General features: G+C 35.3%; 1 long non-coding RNA gene across 7 annotated transcripts in view; it reads right to left on the reverse strand.

The window, feature by feature from the left end:
• Positions 1 to 23,280, reverse strand: part of LOC111719105 — a 126,510-nt gene that overhangs the window by 70,179 nt on the left and 33,051 nt on the right. For 3 of the 7 annotated variants that reach the window (XR_004231034.1, XR_004231035.1, XR_004231030.1), the window contains exon 1: positions 14,297 to 14,607. The exons of 1 other annotated variant lie outside the window; for it this stretch is intronic. This is a non-coding gene — a long non-coding RNA (uncharacterized LOC111719105). Of the gene's footprint in view, positions 1 to 14,296; positions 14,610 to 23,280 lie in introns of those variants that run through there. 3 more of the 7 variants (XR_004231033.1, XR_004231031.1, XR_004231032.1) reach the window with 2 other exon arrangements.

A 23,280-nucleotide genomic window follows, 5' to 3' on the forward strand; every position in this document is an offset into this window, starting at 1 on the left:
CAGGATCTGGCAGCTTCTACAATAAAGTATTTGAAGCCCTTGGACTTTCAATCATTTCTTTTGGAAAAAAAAAAAACAACAGAACTAAACAGAATATTTGATCTTCCATCACAGGACTCAAGAGAAGCATAGAAAGATAAATAGGAAAGAAAAAATATATGATTTAAAGATTAATCTGTTTAAATCTCTAGATAGAAAAATGATGCTTTTAAGTCTTGAGAATTATATCTTTTATTAGGGCAATTAGAGGGGGCATATATAGACAAAGAGTGTGGGTAAAAATTGACTCTGATGTGATATTAAATAAAAAGACATTAAGTGATAGGAAAAGGTTTGTCCTGGGAGAAGAGGAAAGAGAAGGTAAAATGGGATAAATTAGATCACATGAAGAGATACCAAAGATCTATTATAATAGAGGGAAAGAATGGAAGGAGATGAGCTTTGTCTGAAGCTTTATCTCATCAATTTTGACTCAAAGAGGGAATAACTCAGTCAGTTGGATATAGGAATTTATCTTACCTATAAGGAAGTAGGAGAAGAAAGAAAAAAGAAAAGGGAAGGGCAGAATAGTAGAAAGGGCAGAAAAACTAGGAGACAGGGGTAAGATAAGGGAGGAGGGATGATATAAGTGAGGGCAGATTGAGGGCATGGTGGGTCAGAAACAAAACACTACTAAAGAGGGACAGTGGAAAAAAAGAACAAAAGTATATAAAGGAGAAAAACAGGATGGAGGGAAATATGTCGCTGGTAATCATAACTATGAAGATGAATGGGATGACCTTTCATAAAACAGAAGCAGATAGCTGAATAGATTAAAAAACAGAATCATACAATATGTTGTTTATAAGAAACATATTTGAAACAGAGAAAGATATAGAGTAAGGGTAAAGGTTGGAGCAGAATTTATTATGCTTCAGTTGAAACAACAACAACAAAAAAGCAGTGGTAGCAATTCTGATCTCAGATAAAGCAAAAGTAAAAATAGATCTAATTTAAAAAGATAAAGAAGTTAAATTACTTCTTTTTAAAAGGTGCCATAGACAATGAAGTAGTATTAATACTAAATGTATATGCAACCAAGTGGTGCAGCACCCAAATTCTTGAGAAATTAAGCCAATTACAGGAAGAAATAGCAAAACTATACTAGTGGGGGGACCGCCCCTTTCCTCTCTCAGAATTAGATAAACCTAACTCTAAAATAAATGAGAAAGAAACTAGGGAGGTTAATAGAAATTTAGAAAACTTAGATATGATAGCTCTGGAGAAAATTGAATAGGGATAGAAACAAATGCACCTTTTTCTCAGTAGTACATGGCACTTATACAAAAGCTGACTTTGTGTTAGGGCATAAAAACCTCATAATGAAATGTAGAAAGGTAGAAATAGTAAATGATTCATTTTCAGACCATTATGCAGTAAAAATTATGTTCAGTAAGGACCAGGGAAAGATAGACTAAAAACCAATTGGCAATTAAATAATCTAATTCTAAAGAATGAGGGGGTCAAACAGCAAATCATAGAAACAATCAATAATTTCATCCAAGAGAATGACAATAATAAGACAATATATCAAAACCTACAGGTTACAGCCAAAACAGTTCTTAGGTGAAATTTTTATATTTCTAAATAATTATATGGATAATAATTATATATATATATATATAATATAAATAATTATATGGAATATATATATAAATATATGAAGAAAGAGGAACATGCAAATAAGCATGCAACTAAAAAGGCTAGGAAAAGAACAAATTAAAAACCCCTATTTAAATACTAAATTAGAAATTCTGAAACTCAAAGATTAATAAAATTGAAACCAAGAAAACTATTGTACTAATTAACAAAACTGAGTTGGTTTTATGAAAAAAATATGATTAATGTGATTAAAATAGATAAACCTGTGGTTAATTTGATTAAAAAAGGAAAGAAAAAAAAACAAATTTCCTGCATCAAAATGAAAAGGATGAACTTACACCAATGAAAAAAAATTAAAGCAATAATTAGGAGTTATTTTGCCCAACTGTATGCCAGGAAATCTGACAATCTAATTGAAATGGATGCATATTTACAAAAATATAAATTGCCCAGATTAACATCAGAGGAAATAAATTGAATAGCCCCATTTTAGAAAAAGAAATTGAACAAGCCATCAATGAACTCCTTAAGAAAAATTTCCAGGGGCAGATGGATTTACAAGTGAATTTTACCAAACATTTAAAGAACAAATAATTACAATACTAAGTACACTATTTGGAAAACTAGATAAAGGATCCTGCCAAATTCCTTCTATGACACAAATATGGCACTGTTACTTAATCCAGGAAGAGCCAAAATAGAAAACAGTCTGATTTTAGAAAAGCCTGGAAAAATTTATATGAACTGATGCTAAGAGAAACAACCTGAAGCAGGTAAACATTGTACACAACAACAGTAAGATTGTGCCATGATCAGCTACGACAGACTTGGTTCTTCTCAGTGATTCAGTGATCCAAGGCAATCCCAATAAACTTTGGATAAAAAATGCCATCCATATCCAGAGAGAGAGCTATGCAGACTGAACATAAATCAACACATGCTACATTTACTTTTTTTTCTTGTGTATTTTTTCCCCTCATGGTTTTTCCCTTTTATTCTGATTTTTCTCCCCCAACAAGATTCAAGGTATAAAGGTCAAGGTGTGTCCTGCTGTGGCTGATCAGACCAACACTAATTCAGAAGACTAGGATGAGCACCAGTAGTTCATATGGATGTTTGGATAGGAGATGTCTCTGTACATATTTCATTTTTTGAATTACTGTAGTTCTGCTTTACTCATAGAGAACAGCACTTTCTCTGCTGAGGATATCCCATATTGGGTGCCAGTGTGTCCCATGTCTCACAATCAATTCCAAAGTTCTTTAAGGATACCTTGAGAATGTCAGTTTCTTCTGACCCTGTATGTGAGGTTTTGTGTGAGTTTTCTGCAAAATTGTCTTTTGGGGAAATTATCTGAAACTTGAACCACTGGTTAAAACTCAGGTCCACAAAACATCAGAGTTGAAAAGGGCTTTTGAAGACATCATCACCATAATTATCATTGAAGATTATAAAGTTTAGCCGCTGCAAAATGCCAAATAAGACATGAATTGGTAATTACTATCACTATATATCAGAAGCTTGCTATCTTTCATGAATTAAAAAATAACAAATCTCCATCAAATAGAGACTTGAAAATATCTTGGAGAACTCAATCACTAATCCTTCTTTGAACTGGATCATTATCACAAACTAAGAAAATTAAAGAATTTTAAAATTAAATTAAATTTAAGAATATTTTAACAGCTATTCCCAACCCAAATAATCTTAATCTCCAAGTTACATGGAACAAAATACTTTAAAAGTATAGTGACTTGGCCAAGGAAATTAAAATTAAATGGGACAAGAAGTATATATTAGCATTCTTGTTCTATCTCCTACTAGAATTACAACAAAGAAGCTTCAAGAGAGCCTATAGACTAAAGTAGAGATTTTCAGGGTTTGTGAATTTGGGTTTAAAAAATATTTTAATTGGGGCAGCTAGATGGTACAGTGGATAGAGTACGAGCCCTAAAGTCAGGAAGATCTGATTTCAAATTTGATCTCAGACACTTAACACTTTCTAGCTGTGTGACCTTGGGCAAATCACCTAACCCCACTTGTCACAGCAAAAACAAACAAAAAAATTCTAACATGATCAATTACTTTGTAATCCTATGTATTCTATTTTACACATTTAAATCTATTACTCCAAAGAGTCCATTAGCTTCGTCAGACTGAAAAAGGGGTCCTTGACATAAAGATAGTAAAGAACTGCTGAAAGAGAGGGTAGACTTATATCCTGCTTCTTTTATTTAACTACAAAACAAACAAATCAAAAACCAGTTGTTTTACTCATCTGTGGAATAGTTCATAGAACACTGAATATACAGAAATTATAGGAGGTTAGCTTTGCTTTAGGACCATTTCTGGCTCAATGTGATTAAAAATGAGCAGATGAAGGAAAAAAAGCATTTAAGTATATATGAAATGCAAAGCCCTATGCTAACTACTAGTGATACGAGTAGGAAAAAAAAAGACTGAGCTTGCCCTCAAGGAGCTCATGTTCTATTGGGAAGATATCACAGATAGAAAGTTTCAGCTTTAAATTAGATGAAAAGGCCCCATGGCCCTTATAATGTGAAGGGATTTTTATTAATACCACTCCAATTACAAAATTTTTACCTATTTTTTATGTCACTTAATGGCGCCAAGGATTCTGATGGCAATAACTTTTTTTTTTCCTGGTCTTAAGGAGCTCATGCTGCTCAGGATGCTGCAGAGAAATTTAACAGGTTACAGGTTAACAAGGGATATTATGTTGGATGACGACTGGGAGCATTGGTGGTTGGGAGAAACAGTGACTGGGAGAACACTGAGTTCCCAGAACTCTTAGACTTTGAATAGTGGACTCTTGGAACATTAGTTATTTGCACATTATTTATCCTATTATTCTATGAGCTCCTTGGGCATTATCTTGCTCCTTTGTTGTCCCAATACTCAGCACAGTGCCTGGCACAGAAGTGTTAGGACACAAGTTTACTTTATGAGAGACATCCTTCAAATATAGATCCATGCCCTGTAGTCTTATCTTGTATTCTATTTTGTGTCTGTCAACTTCAAAGTAATTTAAAAGAGAGAGATTAATCTGTTTGGCTAGCTACATTAATATAATGAAGTGAATGCTTTACTAAGAAACAATTACTTAACAATTATCCCATATCCTCCAAAACATACAGAATTTTTTTTCGAAAATAACAAAATACATTTAAACATATTGTTCCCATATAAGAACATTAATAAAAAATTGAGGGTAGAAAGCTTTTGTGTGCTATTAATAAACAAAAAAATTTTAAAGATATTATTGTATTTTTATTTTATAATCTTATATCTTTTGTATATATTTTACAAATTACAAAAAAAAAATTAGTGGGTTAGTCACTGGACTCCATTAGGCAATGAGGTCTTTGAAAGTAGTGACTACCTTTTATCATTTTTGTATCCATTTAGCACAATGTCTGGCATTCAGTAGGCATTCAATAAATACAATAATAAATGTTTCTGACTATTTTCTCTAGGGTCTTTAAGTCATGGTGGTAATGGTTTTACTCATCTGGTACATGCTGCCTTTCCTCAGGAAGTCTTGCTACTTCAGCTTGGCTAGTTTGTCTGCTGTGTTGATGGCAAGTGGTCATTAGTTGTTGGTACTGATGGTTTCAGGTGGATTTCTCTACAAAACTTAGTCTCCTCAATTATTAGAGATAAAGATGGGCAAAAAAACCAACAGCATCATGGAACAAAAATCTTGACTGAGGACATCAAAATCATGGGGGATCAGGAAATGGTGCCAGTGGTCCCTGTTGTTGACCATAGGAGTTGTATAAAAGATGCTGAAAGTGAGACCACAGAGGATGAGTGTTCCTTCAAATTTTGTTATTGCTTAGCAATTTTTCAATTGTGTCTGGCTCTTCATGGCCCCCATTTGGGGTTTTCTGGTAAAGATACTGCAGGGATTTGCTATTTCCTACTCCAGCTCATTTTACAGATGAGGAAACTGAGGCAAACATGATTAAGTACCTTGCCCAGGGTCTCAAAGCTAGTAAGTATCTAAGTATCTGACTTCAGGCCTGGCACTCAATCCACTGTGCCATCTTGATACTTTTTAGGTAATAACAAAATAGTTATTTATTTGCACAACAATCTGCAAAACATTGAACATAAATGAATACTAGAATAATCATCAATTAACATTTATTAAATGCCTTTGTCCTTGTCTGGACCTGCTCAGGATAGTTCCCTGGTAGTATGTTTGATATTGGAATAAAATGAAGCACTTAATAGGTCATTCAAAATTGCTCTCTCCTCTCCCACCCCCACCCCCAAAGAGCAATTTATTTAACCAAAATAGGAGCTGGCTATTCAACACCAATAGTAAGCACTGAAGGCACTGGAGTTGATTAAAGCTGACTGAAGCTCACTTGCCTGATTTACCCATTATTATCCACCAGACTAACATCAGAGAGCACATGGATGCTTGTGACTACTTTTTACTTAGGTGACCATCAGGTGATGTCAATAGCCTGAATTTTATACCCCTGAGCCAACAAAGTCTTGAGGAAGATGTTGGTAACTTTTAAGGAAAAACTAGTTTACCTTAAATGTAGGATAGAGGTATAACTCCTATAACACACTACTATGTGTCCTAATGATCCAAGTATAGAGAATGAAACAATCCCTATTCTCGAGGAGCTTTTACCTTCTAATGGAGAATATACATATAGATATAAATATAAAGTACAAATACAAATACAAACTAAATATATATACAAAATACATATAAAATAAATATACATACATAAATACATACTAAACATATATACTAAATACATGCTAAATTATGAATACTAAATACATAAACTACAAATACAGAAATATAAAATACAGATATAACAAATACAAATATGTATACATATAATATAAAAGTAGAAATATATGCAAAATACTGGTGGTTTGGATTAAACAGATAAGTGGTACAATGGATAGAGTACTGAGTCTGAAATCAAGAAGGTCAGAATTCAAAATTGGCTTCAGATGCTTCCTAAGTATATGACACCAAAATAGCAGCTAACTCCTAGGGTTGTTGTGAAGATCAAATTGGCAAACTACTGTACAGTGTCTGGCACAAAATAGATGCTACATAAATGCTTCTTTTACATCCCAGCAAAATTTTACCTTCTTTAGGGAAAGATTCTCTCTTCCCCAAACCTATTAATTCTAGTAGATTCCCACTTTTAATTTCCTCTTTTCTCCAAATATAGCTTGATTTCTATATATTTTGTTGCATATCCCATTGTATTGCTAGCTTCTTGAGGGAAGGAAGTATCTTTTTGTATCATTTGACATTGATCCTGATACAAAGTAGGCACTTAATAAATGTTTATTGTTTGATTATTCTCTATTTTGATCCATCAGAAATTCTCTTCTTTTAGATCTGGTTGTAGTTAAACAAAACAAAATAAGCAGGTTAGTAAAAGCATGGCAATATTGAGAAGAATCAAGCAACAAGTACAAGATCCAAACATCACTTTTATCTCAACTCATCTCTATCAAACTAGAGTCTGGTGTCTCTGCTCCCCCTCCCTATGGTAGAATTGAATCTCTTTCTACTCACTAATGCTTCCTCTGTGCCACAAAAGAGGAAATTGCCTTCTTATAACTCTGCCAATCTGTTGACACAGTAGGAAGGGGACATTAGCTCAGTCACTCACAGAAATGACTGGGGTAGGGGGGCTGTCAGCAGGTATTGGGTGTATTAATTGCTTTTCATCACTCATAGGGTTATGGGACTCCTCAGCCATTCTGCCTACTGGTTCTTTTTTACTGTGCTGATCTCCAAGGTCTTAACAATATGGGAACAAAACCCGATTCAACTACTTTGTTGCCTCTTTGACTTAGAGTTGACTACCTATTCTACCTGTCCCTGGGGAATAGACAACTCACATTAATGTAGTTCTTGCCTAAGGAAATATTAATCCAATGCATCAGAGAATTGGAGATGGATCCTCCAGCACCACTTAGCAAATATATGCTTTATTTTGCCCACAAAATCAGCATCCTCTCCCAACTTCACCCTCCCTTGCAAATGTTGGCAGAGTAAATAATTTATTTACACCCCCCCACACACTTAACAGAGTTTGGATTTTCCCTTCCTGCCACCCCCAAAAGACATAAATTTAATTGTGTTTGATTTCATAACCCCATTTGGAGTTTTCTTGGCAAAGATACTGGAATGGGTTGACATTTTTTCTCTAATTTATGAGATGAGAAAATTGGGACAAACAGGGTTTGTGACTTGCCTAACATCACACAGCTTGTCAAATTTGAACTCACAAAAAAAAAATTAGTCATCCTGGCACTCTTATCAACTATACCATCTAGTTGCCCTATAATTTCACTCAGGAGCTAATTTATTCAATTTGGGAATAAGCAAACATTAGATTAGTCCCTGTTCTCCCTTTTTCAATATTATATGCATTTATACCACAGAGGATTTCCACCAGTTTGGCAATTCTTAAATTGCTCTAGGCAATGGCTTTCAATGGATCATCTAGCTCTAGATCTTACTGGTTATTAACCTCTACCATATTTTAGGTTAAAGAAAAAAAACTTCAAGAAATGATCTTTTCTCCTCATCCTGGAAGTCAAATCAATTATTCTGCCAATTATAATCTAGCACATATTATTCTGCCCTTTCCCCCTCCAACTGAGCAACCTCCTGTCACAAATCATTCATTGTGTCCTGGCAGAAATTATCCCTAGAACTCCCAGTTTAGCCATTAGTGTCAAATAATAGACCATTAATAGACTTCTATTAATTGAACCTTTACATGCTGGGCCAAGAGTGAGTACCATATGTGTCTTTGCAGTTCTGTCAAGGAGCCGGCTTCTCCAGGACAGGGCAGTTTGTCCCTTGATGCTGTGCCAGGTGTCTGATGAATGACTATTAAGCAAGACTTTCCATCTTCATCAACAAATCCATCCCCATTATTACATATTTATCTCATAGCAAACCTTAAAAACAACCTCCTTCTAGAAATGAGAAATCAGGACCCTTGCCAGACCTACACAGTATAATATGTAAGATTCAGAGTTTTAATATTGAAATGTCCAAGTCCCCTGAGTAACTGAGAGAAGAACAATATAGACTAGGAAAGCAGCACAAATAGAGTTTTTATTGCATAGCTTTCTACTTTGCTGTGTTTTCAACATCTTGAAAAGCCCCACAAAAGACCAAAAAGTCTTTGTTAAGAGATGTGTGTACTTTTGAGAAGCATTAAAAGATAGTTTAAATTACCCTGACAATCTCTGTTAGATGGATAATATGTAGTCCTGTTTAAGCTAATCAACACATTTAGATTGCTGTTTTTCTAAATGCTTATAAGTCTTTTTACATTTCCTCTGTATAATTTGATATTAGAGTTAATGACATATCCTTGGTTCTCTCTGGTACAGAAAAACCTCAGTCACAGAAAGTTTTTGCTCCCTCTACTTCTCTACAGAAATAATTACCAATAAATCTCTCAGCATGAAGAATAACAGAACTGAATGGCTGTATGATGAATAAAAAAAGTCCTTGGCTTTCTTTCATTCATCTTGATATTCTTCATTGCTATGCAAACAGTAAGACAAATTATCATGATTCACATACATGGCATTCAGCTCAACACAGACTCCAGAAAAATTCTACCTAAGAGATTTGATTATTAGCATTAAAAAGGGGTAGTGCAGGGGGGAAGGCAAAGTCTCCAACTTCACTCACAAAATGTTTGAGACAGAGACAGAGAAACAATAATAAATCCTTGTGAGAATAGACAAATTTAGCAATACTTCCAACCAGCGATCCTGATTAAAAGGTCCTTAAGTGGTACAATGAATAGAGGACTGGATCTAGAGTGAGAAAAACTATTCTTCTTGAGTTCAATTATAGCCTCAGACACTTGATAGCTATGTGATCATGGGTAGATCATTTAACCCTGTTTGTCTCAGTTTCCTGACCTATAAAATGAACTGGAAAAGGAAATGGCAAACACTTCAGTAGCTTTGCCAAGAAAACCCCAAATGGGGTCAAGAAGACAACTGGGGAAAAAAAAGAAAACTTCACTTTTAATTGTTCTTATCATAGAATACATAATCATGGATTTAGAGGTAAAGTAGATCTTAGAGATCATTCTAAATCAAAGGCTAGCAAACTACTCCCCTTCAAACCCTTGACTTAAGAAACATTTTTATATTTTAAAATAGTTTTATTGTATTTTAAAATATAAAAATCATTCTTATCTCACAAAGCCAAACAAAAATAGATTGAGGGTGGGATTTTATCCTTTGGCTATAGATTATCAATTCTTGGTCCTGATTAGCCCCCATATTTTACAGATGACAAAACTCTTTACTCCCCATCCAAATTCATAAGTAGTAAATAATAGTATCAATTTCATTACCTCTGACTATAGCTAGTGCTCTTTTTACATTGATACAGCCTTTCATTGAGACTATTTCAAGATTAACTGAAGTGTCACTGATTCTGATTTCTCTGATGTCTAACAAGTCAGGCTTTGCGAATATGCCTCTGTACTAAAACCAACATAATTTCTCTTAGGAATTCCAGGAGTGATGAGGCTATACTACAGCTATCCTAGAGTTAAGAAAACAAGGTTCCTAAACATTTCTAGTTTTTTTTTTTTTTAAGCAGCTTGGCTGTAACAATGATCTCAACAAAGGAAAATAAATGTCAAGCAGAAGGAAGAGTCTGTGACTGCCAAAAAGATTCCAGCAAAGCACTTTCCCTCCCCAGGATAGATGACTTTGACCCATTTTACATAATGTCCTACCTGCTAGAAAACTGGCTGAAACAAATAGGATCTGCCTGTCTCTTCCTTCTGTACCCAGGGGAAACCAAGCTCCTGATGGCTTTTTCCCTTTGAGAACTGCATCAGCTCTCACATGCCAGGGTTATTTTAAACATGTGGTTTAAAATAAACTCATGGCCACATTGTTCAATGTCCCTACAATTGGCCAGATTTATATAGATATGCTTGCTTGAAGAGCTTCCTATGGTTAAGTGACCCAGAAGTCACCTTCCTTCACCAACTAAGGATCTGGTTTCTAAAGATTTGCCACAAAACTTGAACATCTTTAATTTTCTAAATTAAAATTTAGACTTTTTAGCATAATTTTTGGATTCCTCTTTTATAGAGACTTTGCAAGTTGTCTAAGATATGTGGATGGTTCTTGATTATGTATGTTAATAGGGGCAATGATCTGGGAAAATAAAATACATTTTTAATCATCAATTATCATCTAGCCAAATCGTTTAATTTAATTTCTCTTCCATTCTGTTTTGAACTTATTTCATAGTGCTTGGCACATAGTAAATACTTAATAAATACTTTACATTCATTCATTCATCCTTTCCCTTCCCCAGGCTCTACAGCACTGGTTTTAAAAATTGCCCACATTTAACCCTAAAATTGATTCAAAAGAGAAGAAGTCAAGCTTGGCTCTAGGTAAATACAAGGCAAGAAAACCAGAACTTTGATAATCAGGAATGAATAGTCAAGTTAAACACCAGGCACTGTGCTAAGCACTAGGGTTAAAAAGAAAGGCAAAAAATCCCACAGTCTATTGGGGAAGATGACATATAAACAATTAAATAGGATTAATTGGAGATCTGAGAGAGATGGCACAAAGATGAAAGAGTAATGGGAAAGGCTTTTTGCTGAAGGTGAGACTTTCACTGATACTTAAAGGAGGCCAGAAAAATAGAGAAAAGGAAAAAAACATTTCAGACCCAGGGGACTGCTCATGAAAATAAATACATAGATTTGGAAGGTGGAATATGTTGTGCAAGGGCTAGCAAAGAGTTCCAGTCAGTGTCAATGAATCACAGAGTGTGTAATAGGATGTAAAATATAATTCTGAGAAGACAGAGAAGGGGAGTCAGAATATGAAGGGCTTTAAAGGTCAAACAGAGGATTTTACATTTGATCCTGGAGATAATCAAGAACCAGTGAAGTTGATTGAATAGGGAGGTGATGTAGTCAGACTTGTACTTTAGGAAGATTAATGGAAGATGGACTGGAGAGGGCAGACACTGCAAGCAGGTAGACCAACCAATAGATGCTGAAATAGTCCAGGTGTGAGGTGATGAGAACCTACAGGACAATAGTGAAAGTATCAGAGGAGAGAAAGGGAAATATTAAAGAGATATTATGAAGATAGAAGAAAAAAACTAACTAGATAAATAGGGTGAGAGAGAGGGAATATCTAAGTTTTTGATCATGGGTGACTAGGAAGATTGTGTTACCATTGACAGTAGTAGGAGAAAGGGGAGGGTTTGGGGAAAAGATAATGAACTCAATTTTGGACATATAGAGTTCAAGATGTCTATGACATGGACAACTGGAGATGTCCAAAAAGCATTTGGAGATGTGAAACACGATAGTTGGGGCAGGAGTTAGGGATGAACAAAGGTGAGAATCATCTTTGCAGACATAACTATTGAATCAGTGTTGATAAGATAGTGGTGAAAAATATCACCAAGCTGAATAAAAAGGTAAAGAAAAAGAAAGGGCTCAGAACAGAATCTTGAGGGACACATCTGGCTAATGAGTATGACTTGCACAGAGATTGTGCAAAGGAGACCAGCAAAGAGGGTCAGATCAATAGGAGGAGAATCAGAAGAGACAAACCCACAAAACTTAAGAGAGAATAATATATTAAGGAAAGGGGAGTTAGAGTTAGTAGTGTCAAAAGTGTCAAAAAGTCAAGAAGGATAAGGATAAAAGCCATTAGATTTGAATGTAAGAAATTACTGATAACTGGAGAGAACAGTTGCTGTTGAATGATGAGTTTAGAGGAAATGAAATGGAAAGGAAAGGAAAGTACTTATAGTAGATGACCTTTTCAAAGAGTTTGGCCATAAAAAGCAGGAGAGATATAGCATAATAGTTTGTAGGGATAGATAAATCAAGTAAGGACTTTTTGAGGATGGACAAGACATAGATGTGTTTTTAGGCAGTAGGGAAGCAGTCAGTAGACAGGAAGATGTTGAAGACTAGTGAGAGAGCTAGAAAACATGAGATGCAATGAGATCACTTGTTATGTAGAGAGATGTGCTATGGCAAGGAGAATGACCATGTCTTCATGTGGGATAATGGGAAAACAGGAGATAATGACCCAAAGGGAAGGAAATAAGCATTTATATAGCTCCTCCTATGTGCCAGCTCTCTTGTGTTCAGCACTTTACAAGTACCTCATTTAATCTTTGCAACAATCCTGAAAGCTAGCTTCCATTGTTATCCTTATTTTGTAGATCTGAAAATTGAAGCAGACAGAAATTAAGTGACTTGCCCAGGATTACACAGCTAGTATCTGAGGCTGAACTTGAATTCACATCTTCCTGACTCCAGACCCAGCTCTGTAATTATCCACTATGCTTTTTAACTTCCTAGGCACCTGAAGGATATGAGATTAGAAGAAAGGGAAAAAAAAGAATTCTCAGAAAATGGCCTCAATTTTTTTCACTGTAATATAAAGCACAATTCTGAGCTGAGAAGGTAAGGAGAAAGTAAACCACAGAATATTTAAAGAGGAAGAAAAAATTTGGAAAAGTTGATTTGATGAATGTAAGAGAGAATCAATTAGGGAAGTACAAGAGGATTGCCTTCCAATGGTGAGGGCCTAGTTGAGATTATGTAGCATAAATCTACTTATGTATGTAAATCTAATAAGTATATATTAATGATTTTCTTCAGCCTTATTCAGGAGGATGTGATTAGAAGCAAAGGCAGGCGACAGAATATTTTAAAGCTAAAGCTTGTCAGGTTAAGATCAGTAATACAACAAGGGAGCAGGAGGAAGGGAGGAGGGCAATATGAACTTGAATTGCTTCACCAACAATTCACCAAGATGAAGAAGCAAGAAAGCATATTGAATAAAGGGCTAATGACCTGAGAAAGAACTGAAGGGTCAAGGAATCAGACGTCGCAATAAGGTAAACAGGGTTAAGGGTTATAAGGCAAGAGTAAAGTTGATATGACATCAGTTTATAATTAGATAAAGGAAATTCAGAGTTCATGACCCTGAAAATGGAATACTTAGAGGTGAGAGTGGGATCAAGGACATGACCATTTTGTATGTGTATATATAGCTGAGGTAGGGAGAAGGAAGTAGAACAAGGGCAATGAATAGGTTGAAAAACTTAAGAACTCAGGTTGGTTGCGAGAGTACCAATATGTACTAGTTTTCTAGCATGAGGACAGGAATTGGGAAGGAGAGAAAGACTTTGAACAGGCTTTGAATTTCTTTAAAAATTAAAAAAAAGCACAATTAAAAATTTAAAAAAAATTTTTTTAAAAAGGAATGTTCAAGAAGTTGTTAATCAAGAGCAGCCAGAATCTTGAATGAATGGGAAATATGGATTGTTTGAATCTCAGAGAAGGAGAGGTTATTGAGAGATTATGGAAGAGACAGCCTGGAAGTGGAAAGGGGAAGAAGGGAGGATTCCAGGTCCCTACCATCATGACCAAAGAGTCAATAGAATAAGTGAAAATACAACCGGTGCTAGAAAGTGTGACCAGGGAAGCTGTGTCTTCAGGAAGAAGCCAGGTCTCAGTGAGTACATAGAAATGAAGGGAGTAAGGAATGAAAAGGATTAGGATGAAAGATCATTTGTTACCTGTGGAGTAGGTATTCCAGAGACACAGTAGAAGGGGCAGGTAGCTCTACCTATATTGAAGGTGTTATCTCTCTACAATAAAGTCTTGTCTCAATGCATGATCATGTCATGGAGGTGCCTCTAAGTTATCAAAGACATACTAATGAAGTGTCTGCTCTGGCAGGTCTGTCAAGTGAAGGTCCCCCAATAAACTATGATCTAAATATCAGCTCTTGAAAAGAGAGGAGAGCCACAGTAGCAGCAGCAACAGCATGGCTATCAGTTAGGACCTTTTTTTTTCTTTTTTCTTTTTTTCTGCCATAGCAACTCAAAAAATTCTCTATTAAAGCAAGGAAGGACTATGATGTGTGTTGGTGAAGGGTTGCCCATTGTGATGAAATCCCATCTCTTTAAAAATATTGAAGTATGCTATCTAATCCTCTCTGCCCAGGCAGTCACTGAAATGAACACTTCATATATACATTTTGAGCTAAACTACCATCTATGGTTTTCCATTCCTTCATTTATACATTCATTATTAATTCATGCATTCAAATGATTATCAAGGGCTATCTTAATGCATATTCAAGTGAGGTTGATAAGTGCAAAATTCAGTACAAGGAACACAAGTAGATAGAATTAGCAGAGAGAAAATAAAGCACATCATCTTTATTGAGGGGAAATACATTTATAATACATTTGAGATGACATTGGGAAGATACTTAGCCCAATGCTGGAACATATAAGCACTATATAAATTCGAATTATCATCATCATCATCATCATTATCATCATCATCATCATCCCTGAGAAGTCAGGGAAGATAGACACAAGTGAAGTTTGTTGGGATCCCAAGTAGAATTGGGCAGGGAAACCAATAATGTTCGGTGAGGTTGTGTAAGGATCTTATTGGAATAAAGCAGAAACAGGCACTAGGGAGTGGGGAATCTAGACATTCTGTGCATTAAGGTTTTGGGAACTGAAGCTAATTCATACTGGAGGGGGAGAGGAATCAGTTATTAGTTGATACTCCAATGTTCCTCATGTGAAAAGGACTATCTGGCCATTACTACAGGCCTTACTTTGATAAGGTGACTCAGGAAATTTGATTCCTTTTTCAGTAGCATTTCCTTTTGGTAGTTTCCTGAGGTCCTTAAAGGACCAATATTGTGAAGATCGCGTATTTTAAAATCAGCAGGAGTCAGGAATTCAGGTTAGGGGAAAATCGTCAGTCTTTATTCTCAATGAAGAAGGATCGGAGGTGGAAGAGAATGGGCAATAGCAATGTGTGTAGCTGAGTCAAGAAGCTAGCTAGACCAGCAGCCACACGACCAGCAGCTACCAGCATAGAACCCAGGCCAATCTCTCCCAGCCTCTCTTCCTGTCTCCCTGCCTCCACCCACCAAAATCGTCATTTCCTATACAACACATCAGGACTTGCACAGAGAGTGGGCAGGGATCATTCTTTATCCAATCATGTATATTAATAGAGTATAGTCCTATTACTATTTAGCCTCACGTACTTGGGACCTCAGTGCATCAACTCAAACCTCAGCCCATTACATCTCCCGCTTTCTTTTATTTTAGAACACAGGTGTTCATGCCATCCCTGACTCCTCAGGGAGGTCAGAGCCCCCAAGGGAATGGTGATCATACCCTCCCTAACTTCTCAGGGAAGGAGGTGAAAGCACCGAAAAGGAGGTGATCACAGCCTCCCTGACATCTCAGGAAGGGAGATGAAAAGCACCAAAGGGAAGTGGGGGTTGCTAGCAGGTTTCTGGGCTGAAGGGTCTTATTATGCACAAACCCATCAGCATGGGAGGTATTACACAAGCACATAGCAATAAAGCAGAGGCTATTAGAGATGACTCTCCCCACAGTCAGTGCAGGCTCAATGTGGTGTAACAAACATGAATTGTACACGCAAGTAGCGGAATAGCAAACAATATAAATCAACATTGTGTTGGAAAAGATCACCAGAAGTCCTAGAAGGAGGGTATGTAAACAACAGTCACACATACACCTTCTTCAGCAGCCAAGAGATAGTCCAAAACCAATCTATTGTCCATTGCTTTACATGTCAGGGAATCCAATAATCCCCCTGAGTTTTTGAAGTCCTGCAAAAGTCTTTTTATGTGTTAGGGATGTGCAAGACCTGAGGGACATGCAAAATAGAAATACTAGAGTCTCTGCTCTACAGGAGTTTATAAAATTAATTACCCACAGGAATCATCTAAATTAGACACAAGTTAGTTCTCATTCATATAGTGATTTACAATAGTTATTTCATTTCTTATTCTCATATATATTCTTTTAAAAATTTATTAGTATTGTAAAAGATTTACATTATAAACACTTCCAGATTACAGCTTTTTCCACCACTACCACCCCCAACCTTCTTCAAAGGTTTCATAACAAAGTGCAAAAAAAATAAGTAAGCCTAACAATACAATGATCTCATTTTAATGTATATAAAACACTCCAGATTTGCTCATTGATTGTACATCAGTTTACAAGTCTTCAAAATTGTTAATTTATATTAAAATATTGATGTCATACTATAAATTATTATTCTGGATTTGCTTACTTTACTCTGTATCTAATCATATGAGTCTTTCAATGTCTCTGAAATTATTTATTTTCTTATTTCTTATCATATCCAAATACTACAACTTAATTCAGCCATTCTTCAATTGATGGGCATGCCTTTAGTTTCCAGTTTGTGTGTGGTTTGCATGTGTGTGTGTGCCCCCCAAAAGGATTTGCTGTAAATATTTTTGTATGTATAGGACCTTTTCCTATTTCTTTTATCTCTTTTGAGTATAGGCTAGTAGTGTCATATCTGGATCAAAGAGCCATCCACTATTTAATAACTTTTTGTGTATAATTTCAAATTGTTTTCTAGAATAGTTTTATCCATCCACAAGATCCACCAAAGGTCCATCAATGTACCTGTTTTCCCATAGCATCTCCAACATTTGTCATTTTTCTTTTTTTTCTCACCTTTGCCAATCTTATGAATATGAGGTAGAATCTTATAATTGCTTTAATTTGCATTTCTCTAATTAGTGGTGATTTGAATTTTGTTTGATTTGAACATGGGTATAGGTAGCCTGGGTTTCTTCCTTTGAGAATTTATCCTTTAATCATTTATAAGTTAGGAAATAACTCTTATTTTCATAAATTTGAATCAGTTCCTTATATATCTTGAGAATGAAAGTTTTATCAGAGAGACAGCCTTCAAAGATTCACATCCCCCTGGAGGTTTCCCTTTTAATCTTAACTTTATTGTATTTGTTGGGGAGAGGGGAACTCTTAAATTTTATATAATAAAAAATGATGCAGTTTATCTTTAGTGATTTTCTCTATCTCTTGTTTGATTATGAACTTTTATTCTACTTAAAAATCTAATACATAAAGTTATTCAAGTTTCTCTAATTTAAGATGTGGATTTTTTAATCTAGATTATACATAATTTATAATTTACTTTGGTAGAAAGGTGTTGGAGTAACTCCATTTTTTTCCTAAAATGCTGTCAATTTTCCCAGAATTTTTCTTAAACAGTGGATCTTTATTCTAAGATCAAAGGAGATAATATTTTTAAAATGCAGTATTTGAAAAACAGTAGTATTAAGTAGACTTAATAAATGTTTATTCTCCTATGGGAGCTGGGTTCTTTGTGTTTTTGAACAGTAGTTCACTAGATATATTTGCTTCAGTGTATTGTTTATGTAGTTGATCTGTTCTAGTGAGCAATCTCTCTTATTTTTTAACCAATAACAAATTGAAGAAATCTGTTAAATTCTATATAAGTTAGAAAATTGAATCTCAGAGATATTAAGTGATTTGGCAGAGCTCACACAAGCAGCAAATAGGCTAAACAAAACCATGCACTTGAGTACCAAAATAAAAATCTCAAAATTACTGCGCAAGTCTAAAATGGAAGAAGTACCATCATTTGCTTTGTGAAAACAACTAGGAATGTGAGTCAGAAGTATTATTTAGAAGCCATAAAAAAAAACACCAAAAAACTAATACAATTATGAGCTGCATTAAGAGAGGAATTGTTTCTAAGAATGGAAAAGTGATCATCCCACTAAACTTTTCTCTGGTCATACTTCATAGTATTGTGGTCAACTTTAGGCACTATGGTTTAAGAAGGACATGCTTAAGCTGGAAAGGATGGAGATCTTCAAATAGAAATTGCTTCCTTTTGAATATATAGAACTAGATTGCTTCTAAAATCCCTTCTAATTCTATAATTCTGTGACTCTATGTATGACTAGCCTTCTGACTCCAAATCCAGTTTTATGCAACATTCCACTCTACAGACAATAGAAGACTCCCTCTGAATCCATTACTTTTAAAAACTGATAGGAGAAAAATCAGCTGAGGTATTATTTTCCCCCAATTTCCCCTTTCATCACTTCAGCCTTGCATGTTGAAGACCTAGTCTTTACTTCCTGGTTTTCTTGGCAAAGGTACTAGATGGAGGTACCATTTCTTTCTCCAATAGATCTTTTTGTCAGGCAATCAGAGGTTAATTGATTTGCTCAGGTTTATGAAGCAAGGAAGTATCTGATGCTGAATTTGAACTCAGGTTTGCCTGACTCCAGGCTCAATGCTCTACCCAGTGAATCACCAGCTACCTCAAAGGGAGATGATACATACACCAACTGTTGTAATATAGAATAATATAAGATAAGAGCAAAAAAAGGTTTAAATAAAGTACTATGTGAATTTTGAAGGGGGAATGATCATTGCTGACAAGTAGGATCAGAGAAACTTTATGGCTTCTCAACTCAGGCAGTATCTGAGTTAGTCTTTAAATGAGAAGAATTCCATGGTTAAAGATTAAAAGAGAAGCCATTTCAAGTGTAGGAAATGGGAGAGTATACAGCATACACCAGAGAAACAAATTGTCTGGTTTGATGTTAGCAAAGATTATGTGCAAAGAATTAATAAAAGGTACAGGTGGAAAGGTAGGATAGTACCAGATTACAGAGGGCCTTGAATGCCAGACAAAAGATTTAGAACTTTAGCTGGTAGATAAGCAGCCACTAAAAATTTCTGAGGAGACAGCAATGTGGTTAGATCTATGTAGAAGTACCATTAACCTGAAAGAAACTTGAAAGACAGAGTGGATAGAGAGAAAGAAAGGGAGCATTTGTTATGAGATTATTGCAATATTACAGAGGTCAGTCACAAGATCCTACACATGGATGATGGCAGAGTGGACAGATAAAAGAGCCATTGAGAAGATGTGTTTAACAGGACTTGCTAACTGGAGAAGGAGAAGAAAGTGATGGGAGAATAAGCAAATAGAAAAATTTCTGGCAAATATGGAAGGCAGAAGGAAGAAAATGAATGAATATTTATTTATTTAAAATCAAATAAATGTTTATTCATTTTTTCTTAGAATTATGTGTTAAACTCTGTCTAGATTTTTTTGCCCTTTTCTTTTTCTCAATAATATATTATTTTTCCAAATATATGTATAGATAGTTTTCAACATTCATTTTTGTAAGACTTTGGGTTCTAAATTTTTTCTCCCTCTCTCCCTTACTTCCCCCCTCCTCAAGACAGCAAGCAATCTGATATAGTTATACATATGTAATCCTTTTAAACATATTTCCATATTTTTCATATTGTGCAAGAAAAATCAGACCAAAAGGGTAAAAACCCCACAGATAGAAAAACAAACAAAATATACTCTGCTTCAATCCTCATTCAGTCAACATAGTTCTCTCCAGGATGCAAATGTCATTTTCCATACCAAATCTATTGGAATTTTCTTGATCATTGAATTGTTGAGAAGAGCCAATCATCACATAATCTCGTTGTTACTGTATACAACATTCTCTGGCTTATGCTCACTTCACTCAGCATCAGTTCATGTAAATCTTTCCAGGCTTTTTTGAAATCAGCCTACTCATCATTTCTTGTAGAACAATAATATTCCATTACATTCATATGCTATAACTTATTCAGCCTGAATGAATATTTATTAAGCACTTGATATGTACCAACCACTATAGGTAAATCCTGGAGGTGTTTTTTAGGGGGAGCAAGGAGGGAAAGGGTTGCAAGCATAAGAGATTTGGCAGAAAGGGAAAAGAGGCTTAATTTTGGACATATTGACTTTGAAGTGGTAGTGTAATTTTCATGCACAGATGTCCTGTTAGTATGTGGAGACAAAGGTTTGAAGATCTGGAGAAAAAAAAAGTCAGGACCAGAGACAGACTCAAGAATCATACTTCATTGAGGTAAAGAGATTACCAAGAATTTTTTTCTTATCGAAAACAAAAAACCTTGTGGATGTGATTTCTGAGTTACCAATAATAACTAAAAGATTGTAGAGAATGGGAAAAGAGCCATAGGGATGGGAGAATGACAAATATTGTCTAAATTTCCAGAAAAGGGAAGAAAGGAGCATCTTTAAACTATCTAACAAAGAATTTGACTTTCATTCTTAGAAAAATTCTATCATTAATTGGGTGAAAAGGAAAGGGAATGGTGGCCACAAAGAAGGACACATGTCTAAAGAACTTTATTTCCTTTTTGAAAAGGATAACAAAATGGGTGGATGGGGTAAGCTATAATAATAGTTAATATTTATAAAGTAAGCTTTAAAAGTTTTGAAGCACTTTATATACATTATTTTATTGGATTCTCACAATAATCCTGTGAAGGAGGCACTATTATTGTTCTTGTTTAACATATGGGGTCATGTGTTATGGCACATTTGAACCCAAGTCCTCCTAACTCGAACCTTGCCACTTTACCATACTTTCTCCAACTTTGCTGCTATACCCTAAGGACCACTGGGCTTTTCCCTTGGATTTGTAGCTGTTCCTTCATGTATTTATGGTTATCCTCTACTAGCTCCTTGAAAGCAGGGGCTGTCTTGCCTCTTTATATTCTCAGTACTTATTACAATACTTTACACATAATAGCATACAATAAATACGGATTTATTCATTCCTTCTCTCATTCATTCTTGAATTAACTATTCATGTAGTCAAATTTACTCCACCAACTTGTTAGAACAAAGCTAAATTTTACAAAGCCAGAAGAAAAAAATGCTATGCAACTAAAAAAAATCCAGCCTGACCTACTTTTAAAGTTATTGATGCTGAAAAATGGCTTGTACAGAAGAAAGAACAATGACACAGATTACAATGATTTCACATAGCTATTTAACACAAGCAAATTGATTGTCATAGCAAAGGCACAAAAGAGGCTAATCATTTCTTCAGACAGCAAACAATTAACTTATTTTCCAAGTGAAGAGCTAGGGCAGCCTGAGACAATACTTGTTTAGAATATAAACTTATTTGTGAAATCTTATACAGGAAGATGGAGAGAATTATGACTAATGTTGTTGTTCAGCCTATTTTGGGGTTTTCTTGGCAAAGATACTGGAGGGGTTTGCCATTTCTTTCTTCAGCTCATTTTAAAGGTGAGAAAATTGAGGCAAACAGGATTAAGTGACTTGCTCAGGTCACACAGCTAGTAAGTGGTTTGAAGTAGAATTTGAACTCATAAAGGTGAGTTTTTCTGACTCAAAGTCTAGTACTTTAGCCACTTAGCCACCTAACTGCCTTCAATATCTATCAATACTGCCTTATAAAACAATGAGAAGCAGTGGAGGAAAAAACTAGTTTAAAGAAAGTTTGTTGAGAGACCCAATTAAGCTAGCACATCCTGAAGGAATTTAAGGAGAAAAAATAACACCTGTTAAGTTAAAGATGGAACCTATACAGAGATATGTATTATAAACTCTTTGTGCCAACAAGAACGAGCCTGAAGTCCTTTCTCAAACTAAATTGCCAAGCATTCCAACTCTACTGCAGAGAGCACAACTCCATTGGACTGGCCACATTGTTCAAATGCCAAATGTACACTTGCCAAAAAGACTATTTTATGAAGAACTCATACAGGGCAAGGACTCATAAGGTAGTCAGAAAAAGTGAGATAAGGACACTCTCAAGGTCTCTCTTAAAAACTTTAGAATTGATTGATTGTATGACATGGGAGACTGGCATAGAACCATGCATGGTGTACCTCCAGCAGAAAAGATGCTGTGCTCTTTGAGCAAAGCAAAATTGAATTAGCTCAGAGGAAATGCAAGATGTACAAATTTAGAGAAGTTACCTCAAATGTTCATAGGGTCTATTTCTGTCTGACCTGTGGCAGAGCATTCTGAGCTCGTATTGGTCTGATTAGCCACAGTTGGATGCACTGAAACATACTGATGCCATTTTCCTCTTTGAGAATGAACAACAGCCAACCCAACCACTCTAAAAACCACAGTCTTACATTTTCTTCTTGAAGAATTGGAAATAGCATTGAAGGAGACAAAGATGGAAAAGATAGTTGGACTGAACCAACTAATCATTGAGAAGTTTGCTTTGGAAGAGACAAAATTTGAAGGTGTTGATCGAGAAACTCACAAGGTATATGAAGAAATGGGTGTTACCAAAGGGATGTATGTGGAAGGGAAATCTCAGAACATCAGAGAGATTCAGGAAGATTTGGTCCAAATTCTATCACAAACACTGCTGTTTGTGTGACCCTTAAGACTATCTCTTAGCTTCTCTAAATACCAAATCTAAAAACTCTTTAAATCCTCTCTAAATTTAAAATGGGAATGAAAATAACTGTTACAAGAATCAATTTAGATAATGTAATGAAGCATTTGGCAAACCAAAATTACAGAAGTTGAGAATGGGGAAGGACCTCAGTAGTCATGGAATCAAACCACTACCCCAAAGGCATCACCATTATAACATGATATGATATGTGGTCATTTAAAAATGCCTCTGTTTTCAAAGACTTCTAAGGAAGTGATCACCACCTCTTAAAGCCATGCATTCTACCAAAAAATTCTGTTAAAAATATTTCTTTTTATCAAATCAAAACCTTCAAATACTAACTATATAAATATCAGAAAAGGTGAGATTTATTTTCTAAGTGAAGAGCTAGGGCAGCCTGAGACAATA

Source organism: Sarcophilus harrisii, chromosome 1, assembly GCF_902635505.1.
Source record: "Sarcophilus harrisii chromosome 1, mSarHar1.11, whole genome shotgun sequence".
NCBI lineage: Eukaryota > Metazoa > Chordata > Mammalia > Dasyuromorphia > Dasyuridae > Sarcophilus > Sarcophilus harrisii.